Genomic DNA, 9,643 nt, shown 5'->3' on the forward strand with positions numbered 1-9,643 from the left:
ACACACCAGGCAACTCTCCAGCAGACACCAACTGGGTATCTTCTAATTGAATTCAATTCTGACACTGTCTGCCTCCCACAGGTTAAGGGCTCAGTCCCACAAGACTGCCTCTGACTTCAGAGGCCAATCACAAGTCCCAGGTTGTAACTTGTACTTCTGACCTACCAGCTATAAATTGGGATTCCCACAACTCCCCCTCATTGTGTTTGAAAATTTGCTAGGATGGCTCACAGAACTCAAGGAGACATGCTACTTATATTTACTGGTTTATTCTAAAGGATATTACAAAGGATACAGAAGAACATCCAGGTGAAGACATAGGGTGAGGTCTGAATTTCCCAAGGTACTCAGTAAGATCTCTCCAGTCTAACTGGACTGGAATTCTGCAATGCCCCAGCACCGTTATTTTCATTAAGCTCTCAGTCCTATGACAGTCACTACTGGCAGGCCTCACAGTCTTGCCTATGTGCAGCCAAACACTTAGCCACAGTCGCAAAGATAATTGCCCCACAGACCTTTGAGATTCCCTTCTTTATAGCTCTGTCATCTGGAGTATCCCGGCCTACCTAATGCAGCCACCTCAGCAGCACAAAGTCTGATCCTTGCCTCTCCTACCTCGCAATATTGCTACTCTTCCCTTGGGCCCACCTCCCTGCACCTCATATCACAAAGTGCCCCCAGTCAGAAAGGCAGGCCAAACCTGCCCTTTCAGGGCAAAAGGTCACCTCACACATTTTCTTTATCTTAAGGATCATTGCCCTGTGCTGCCCATTTTCCACTGCTGAAAAAGTTGCTTTGTATATTTTGCTACTTTTATAGCTGTTTATGGCAGGGGGTTTGCCCCAGTATCAGTTACTCCATGTCTGGAAATAGCAATTCCCATCGCTGTTTAACACATAATACTTTTATCATTCAGTTTAAATATTTTCAAATTTCTACCATTTTCTAATTGATTCATGAGTATGTTTCTTAATCTCCAAACATACAAACTTTTATAATTCTCTTTTTACTATGTATTTACTTCCCATTGTGATCAAATAATGCAATATGTATAATACCATTCTTTTGAAATTTATTGAGACTTCGTTTATGGCCCAATATATGATCACAAATATTTTCACAAACATTCCACTTAAAACAAAATGTATTCTCCAGTTTTTAGGTGGTGTGCCCACTATGTTTCCATTGAATCAAGTGTATTGTTTTATTCAAATTTTCTCTATCCTTGTTGATTTTATTTATTTTTTTGTCTGCTTGAGCTATCAGTAAGAAATAGGTGTTAAAATCTCTCATTGTGATTGTGGGATTTGTTTCTAATTCCTTATTGTTCCTGATAATTTGATCTTTTTATCGTATCTAGTGACCCTCTTTAACTTTAGTAATTTTTTTTGTCTTAAAATCTCACTGTTTTCTGATATTAATACATCTACACTAGCTTTCTTTGGTTGAGTATTTACCTGCTATTCCCTTTCCCACTCTATTTTCAACTTTTCCATATTCTTGTTTTTAGCTATATCTTTTATGAAGACTTTAAAACATGTACAGAATTCAGTTCAACTCTGTTTCATCACCGTGAAACAGGTGTCCTCCAAAACATTAGCAATAATAGCTAATAGCAAAATAGTTTTCTTGTTTTATATTTAGTTTTGGAAATTGATACACCACAGGGAAGATCAGTGGCTGGAGGGTAGAAAGTGACTGAGTGTATTAGAATCCAACAGAGAAAATAAACAGTTATAAGGAATAAAGAAAGGTCAAGCTGTTGAAGTGATCTTCAGATGAAATCAGATCTTAAGTAAGAGGCCTAAGGATAAGAGAAAACAAAAAGTTATGGTTTTAGAATCTATAGGAAAGAAGGGACTTCAAAAAGAACAATTTAAAGCTCAAACCAGTACAACACCCAAGGCATGGTCTGAAGGATCAGAAAAGCCTATGAATAGGATTGTAAAAAAACACTGAAAAGAAATAAAAACCATAAAAAAAAAAGCAAGATTTAGGGATCGAGCCACAAGTATGATTTTTATGAGAACCTGTATTTGCGTATCTATATGTCATCTGTACTCTGAGACTTTTGTACTCTAACCAGCCTATTGTGTGTGCTATGTGCTGATCAACTATGATTCATGATTCTCCTTCCCAAACCTTCTCCTCTTTGAGTATTCCTTATTTAAGGAAATGGACTCCACCCATTAGCTTAAGCCAGAAATCTGGAAGTCATTCTCAATTCATTCATCCTTCCCTCACAACCAGATCCTATTGATTCTATCTCTTAAACATCTCTTGAATCAGTCCACATTTTTCCTCCTTTTCTCTGCCAACCCCCTAATCCACTTCCTCCAACTGCCTAACTGGTTTCCGCACATCTATATTACAGAATTTGTGTGCCATCACCTCCCCCATTCTGCACATAGTGCCCAGAATGATCTTTTAAAAATGCAGTGATCATGTCACTTCCCTGCTTAAACATAAAAATCAAAATGCAAACAAATAAAAAACTTCAACAGTTTCCCATTACTCTCAGAATAAAGACCAAACCCTTTAGAAAGTCTACAAGATTTGGATCCTGTCTCTGCACAATGTTGGCTTTCCTTTCAGGACTACTTCAAAATCAATTCAGTGCTGTTCCCTCTGCCTAAACAATTTTCCCCTTTTAGCCAGCCTAGTTGCTTAGCTAATTCCTCCTCCTTTTTCTTGTTTTGGTTTTGATATTTCTGACCCCTAAATTAGGTTACATAATCCCCTGTTGAAAGTTCTCATAGCATCCTGTACTACTTCTTCATAAACAGTGCATTTGTAAATACGTGTACACTGTTGGTCTCCCCTGCTTTATTATAAATTCCATGGGGGCTGGAGTTATCTATTCCTCTTTGCATTGCTAGTCCCTAGCACAGTGTTTGGCACATAATAGGATTTTAATATTTGGCAAATGATCAACTCACTACAAGAATGAATGAATGAATGATGACTAAACAGAAAATCTGTGATATGATAGAGGAGTGTAGAGCAAAGCTCTAGTCCTCAGGTAAAAAGCTAACGAATTCCCCCTTGGAGAATTAGCAATTAACACGGGGAATAGTCTATTTGAGGCCACCATAGGTAGTTCTGATTTTATTCTTTATTTTTCCTCTTGCGCAAGTTTCTGCCTAGAAGAACAACTAGGCTCAGGATTTTGATATACTCAAAACATACCAGTAAAATATAGAAGGAAAATATTCTGGTGTTTCCATTTTTCAGATGAGAAAATTGAGGTACAGAGATTAAAACTATTGTTTATGGTCTCAAAGCAGTTTGGGTGACCTTTGAATTATGACAATGCCATATGTTTTCTGTGTTTGACATCGAGGTATGGTCACCATTACAAAACTGTTTTTATGATTAGATAAAGCCTATGATTAGACAATCTCATACTGAAAAATTAATCTTTCCAAATCCTAAAAATATTTCCAACTGTATGCCAGCATAATGCAGTAATCTTTCCTTTCTAAAGTAACAACATTGTTCTCAAAATAGAGATTCTGCCTTATATAGAATAGATTATAATTAGGGCAAACTAAATTATGAAACCAAACTAAAAACAAAACACAGAACTTTTTTATACACCAGACTTCCAAGTTATCTATGTCATGAAAGGACAATTCTCCTTATGTTTGTAATTCTCTTTTCTTTGGCCACAGTTCTTCCAACATAGCTTCCCAGCAATGTCATGCGTTTTCCGTTAAACATTATGTTCTTGTTGTGTGACTAACACTGACAAATTTGTCTGTGACAAGAGTTCTTCCTTTCTGCTTGACCAGCCTGTCACCACTTCCCTTAAATGTAGGGTGGTTCTAAGTGAGTGATCTTTCAGAGACACTCCCACTGGTGTCTGGGAGTGACCTCAGTAGTCAAGTAAGATTTAGTGAGCCCAGCAAACTCTTTGGGCTGAACTAGGCTGACTTCATTTTTTGCTTCAATCACAATCATCTAATTGTTGAGACTCTTGGTCATTTTAAGTAAAAAATGATGGGGTTTTCTCAAAATGTTTATGCAATGTAGCCTATTTCTATGGCAACAGAAAGTAAATAACTGAAAGAACAAATTTTTAAGTGGAAGAATCATGATAAGTATGTGACTAAGAAAGCTTTCTGTTCCAATTGTACCTTGCATCTAATTCCTTGAAAAAAATATCCAAAGCATTTTTTTCTAATTTTTAAATGATTTTTCTTTTTTTATTTCAAAATATTAAGGGAGTACAAATGTTTTAGGTTACATGGATTGCTTCTGTAATGCTTCAGTTCTAGGTATATGTGTACCCATCATCCAAATGTTCATTGTACCCATTAGGTAGGTTTTTGCTCCTCCCCTCCTCTCAAATATCCAAAGTATTTCTGAACCTGCTCTTTAATGCTCAAAACTTTTAAATTGCTTGTGAATATAATATTTTTTGCAGCTTATGCTTTTTTCTTTTACATTCTCAACATAGCAAAATGCTATAAGAATTATTATATTAAGGACTGGTAAGAATACTTAATAAAGTCTTCACTAAGTTTTACTTCTCAATTTACAATTTTTTATAGGGAATTTATTGTATGTCCAGCCTCTTTAAAGAAAATGATACAGCCAGGTGTGGTGGCTCATGCCTATAATCCCAGCACTTTGGGAGGCTGAGGTGGGAGTATCGCATGAGGCTGGGAGTTCGAGACCAGCCTGGGCAATATACTGAGACCTTGTCTCTACAAAAAATAGAGCAATTAGCTGGGGTGGGGGGGACACACTTGTAGTTCTAGCTGCTTGGGAGTCTAAGGCAGAGGATCACTCGAGCTCAAGAGTTCAAGGCTATAGTAAGCAATGATTATACCACTGCACTCCAGCCTGGGTAATGGGGTGGGGAAGGAAAGGGAAGGGAAACGAAAGGAAGGCAGGGGAGCAGAGCAAAGGAGGGGAGGGGAAGGGAGGCAAGGGGCGGGAAGGAGAGGGGAGGGCAAGGCAGGCCAGAGCAACTGTGACCAATAGAATACAGTTCTATTACGTATTCTCTACCAAAGCTGTTCTGCCCAATAGAATACAGTGGAAGTAATCCCCCCCCACCAGATCCAAACGTAGGGGACAGAGATCCCACCTCTTGATAGGAGGTTTGTCAAAGAACTGTCAAGCGATGGCCAGTCTTTTAAGATCTAAGCTTAAAATGGGCTCAACATTCCTTCCACTGTAATGCAACTGGGAGTAGAAATCACCTCAACATTACTTCCATTGTATTCTATTGGTCAGAGCTTAGAAGGAGGCTCAACATTACTTCCACTTCCACCTCTTGACAAAAGGTGTGTCAAAGAATTCCCAAGGGACTGCCAGTCTCTTAAGGTCTTGGCTTAGAAATGGCCTCAACATTACTTCCAGTGTAATGTAACTGGCCTTAGAAATGGGCTCAACATTAATTCCACTGTATTGTATTGGTGAGAGCTCTGACCTATAGAATACAGTGGAAGTAATCCCCCCATCAGATCCAAAGCTAGGGGACAGAGATACCACCTCTTGACAGGAGGTGTGTCAAAGAACTGCCAAGGGACTGCCAAGGGAAGGGAAGGAGAAAAGAAAAGAAAATGATAGAAAGAGGAGGATAAAAAAGATAAGACATGATTAGGAATTTAGCAAAGAATTGGAAAAATATTAGTAAGATGAGTGTACGCAAAATAATTATGCGGTAAAAAACAGTAATTTCAGGAGCCAGAGTTAGTGATGGTGTGGAGAAACAAATAAAACATTGTCTCTGAGGAGAGAGACTGGTAAAATCTTTTTTAAATAGAATTGAGAATATCTATTAAATTTTTTTACCATGATTTTTCTTTTCCAAAATGCAGATATAAAAGCTCTGTGAGAGTTTAAGCAGGGCTATTTTTTAAATTTTTTTCATGAAAAATTTCAGACATAGAAATACAGTAAAATGCATCTTCATGCATCACTAAGCCGCACTAATAGTTTTATTTTTTTGGAATGCTCCTTCTCTAGTGATATTCACAAGACTTACTTCCTCACACTTTTTGGAATTTAATTCTAATGACACCTCAGAGAGGCCTTCTGTGACCGTTCTATTTAAAACTGCACCTCAACACTCCTTCTACCTTTTCCCTTTCTTATTTTTCACCATAACTTTTATCACCTTCTAACATATTATAATTTTTAAAATATTTTATTTCTGATCTGTTTACAATTTAATAAACTACACGAGGGCAAGGATTATCAACTGTTTTTTTCACTGATACACCCCAGTACGTAGAACAATGCCTGAAACCTAGCAGGGCTTAATAGTCAATGAGTAAATGAATACATATTGGTATGGGGACATGTCCATGATAACATTAAGAAATAGAAAAATCGCAACACTATTTGGACACTACTATACCAGGCTGGGAAAAAAAAGAGTGGATCATGACAGAGCTGATAGCACTCACCGAATATTCTGCACTCCATACTTACCTGCTTACTTGTAGTTAGGCAGGGTAATGGTTACTAATTATGGCCAATAAATTGAATAGAAATAAAATGTCAATTATGGGCTAAGGCAGTAAAAAGTCCATGTGTGATTTTCTAGTCTCTTTTCATTGCTATGGTAACTAAAGTTGTCGTGTATTTCAGAGTTGTCCACAATAGGATGGAACCTCCATCACCCTGGGTCCCTGAATGACTGCATGGAGAAACTTTTTTGCCAATGTGAGTAAGACATGCAGCTAGCAAGAAACAAACTTTTGTTGTGTTGAGCTACTGAGATTTTTGAGGTTGTTTGTTATTGTAAGATAATTTAGCCTCTAGCCTATCCTGACTATATACAAATACCTGTACACAAACTAGCATTTATCAAGCATGAACTATATGTCAGAAACTATGCTGAACACTTCAAATATTTTATTAAACCCTTACAAAACCATGTAAGCCAGTACTATTATACTGAGATGAGGAAACTAAGTCAAGGACTGTCTGCTCTATTCCCAGCATTAAATGCATTTTCGACTTATGATGAGTCTATCAGGATGTAACCCTGCTGTAAGTCAAGGAGCATCTGTGATGGTGAGTATTCTGGGCCAGCAATCTAAACAAGCTATTCTCAGAGCATGGCCTTGGCTGGGTCCTTGGCTGCCTATACTCTCTTGGCCTCTACCATTTTCTAAGCCTGGTTTTCCAGTCTTCCTATTGATTCTGTAAACTAATTACAAATCCTTCCAGAGCTGGTTTCTTTTTCTTGGAAGCAAGAACCTGACTACCAAGCAGTAGCTACTGGCGGCTATATAATTTGAAGGCACAGTATCTAGAAGAAAATAAATCCATCTTTGAAGGACTAAACAATAGAACCTGAGAGCACTTTGACTAACTCTGAGATTTCTCCCAGGTTTAATCTTTTGCTGCCTTTCCAGGAATTTCTGTCCTCTGTCATCCCTAGCTCCATACATAAATATTCCTATGCTTAAATCCCATCTTTCATTTCTAATATCACATTTTCAAAACACTGTCATTATGTAACAAGATCTACTCAAGACTGAAAATGCCTTAAATTTGTCACTAACACTGTAAAAACAAATTGCTGAACTATTTTATTAAGTTCTTAAGTTCAAATGTCTACAAAACAACACACAGCCTCACCCATAAGAAACGGAAAATTATCTGAGTTTCATTTGCCTTATGAAAATAATAGAACCCACCTTATATCACAGTATTCATCGAAGATCAAATGAAATCATTTATGAACATGTTTAAAGAATGTCTTAGTCTATTTTCTCCAGCTATAACAGAATACCCAAGACTGAGTAATTTATAATAAAAAGAAGTTTATTTGGCTCACAGTTCTGGAGGCTGGGAAGTCCAAGAGCATGGCACCGGTACCTGGTGAGGGTCATCCATGGCTGAAGGCGTCACAGGGAGAGAAGCAGTGCAAGAACCAGTGCAAGAGAGAGCCAGAGAGGGAGGGGCTGAACTCATCCTTTTAATCAGGAACCCACTCCCATGATAACAGTATTAATCATCTCTTAGAGACCCCACTTCCTAATACTGTTGGCAATTAAATCTCAACATTAGTTTTGGTGAGTATTCAAACCTAGCAGAGTATTATTACTTTAAGGTACATACCATATTTCATCAAATCTTAGAGACATCCATTGTATGACACACCATTAGGTTATATACCACTAAGAAAGAAATCATGTGGCCAATTTAAAACCATAATATATGCTTTCCTATCACTCAGAACTTTTAATACCCAGCAAAAGAGCTCTTTTATACTTAATTAGACATGGATTATTTTATTTATTTATTTAGAGACAGAGTCTCACTCCATTGCAGTGGCACCATCATAGCTCACTGCAACCTCAAACTCCTGTGCTCAAGCGATCCTCCTGCCTCAGCCTCCCAGGTAGTTGTGACTACAGGTGTGTGCCACCTTGCCCAGCTAATTTTTCTATTTTTTTAGTAGGGGCAGGGTCTTACACTTGCTCAGGCTGGTCTCCAACTCCTGAGCTCAAGCCATCCTCTGTCTTGGTCTCCCAGAGTGCTAGGATTACAGGTGTGAGCCACTGCATATGACTGGGTTGTTATATTTGTTTAATTTAATTCTAATACTTAATACTTGTACAAACATGAAGAAAACATGAAATAAATTAGTTAAGCTATTCTTAAACTTCTCATTCAGTCCAACATTCTTGAATCATTGATATCCAACTCAATCATTGATATCCATGTTTTTCCACATAATAATCTTATCTGAGCCATCAAGAATATTGTTGATGTAGCATTTCTTATTAGAACCCCCCCAAATAAATAATGACCAGAAAACATACCAATTAAACCATAAATCGAGACTGTCTTCTGGTTACTTTCAGCTCCTCATTGCCAAGTAAACCAACAGGTAAAGAAGGGAGTTGACTGTACTGGTCAAAGTGATTGGACTGTCCATTAAGGAGAAACTGGGGTCCTATGGCTCAGTGAGGATAAGGAGGAATGTATCTGTAATGCAAGAGATCTCTAGGGGTACCTCTTAGAACTCCTGTGTTCTGCAATTTTATAATTGATTATTGTTTTAGTCCATTTGTGTTGTTATAAAGGGATACCCAAGGCTGGGTAATTGATAAAGAGGTTTATTTGGCTCATGGTTCTGCAGGCCATACAAGAAACATGGTGCCAACAGCTGCTTCTGCTGAGGGTTTCAGGAAGCTTCCACTCATGATGGAAGGCAAAGGGGAGCTGGCACGTGCAGATCACAAGGTGAGAGAGGAAGCAAGAGAGGGAGGGGCAAGATGCCATGCTCTTTTTAACAACGAGTTATCATGGGAACTAATAGAGTGAGAACTCACTCATTACTTGGACTGCACCAAGCCATTCATGAGGGATCCACTCCCATGACCCTAACACCTCCCATTAGGCCCCCACCTCTAACATTGGGGATCAAATTTCAACATGAGGTCTGCAGGGTCAAATTTCCAAACTATAGCAATTTTGTTTCATTCTTTGCTGATTTATAAAATGTACAGGATTCTGTTGCACAGGAGAATCTCATCGAAAACATTTGACCAGAAGTCTGATAAGAAAAACAAGGCTGCATGTTTAAGATTAGTCATGTGTTGATGAGTGTTTATTTTTATTTATGTCTTATATATATGCATATTTTTTATTTAAGAGATGGGAG

This window comes from Lemur catta, chromosome 1 (assembly GCF_020740605.2).
Source record: "Lemur catta isolate mLemCat1 chromosome 1, mLemCat1.pri, whole genome shotgun sequence".
Taxonomy (NCBI): domain Eukaryota; kingdom Metazoa; phylum Chordata; class Mammalia; order Primates; family Lemuridae; genus Lemur; species Lemur catta.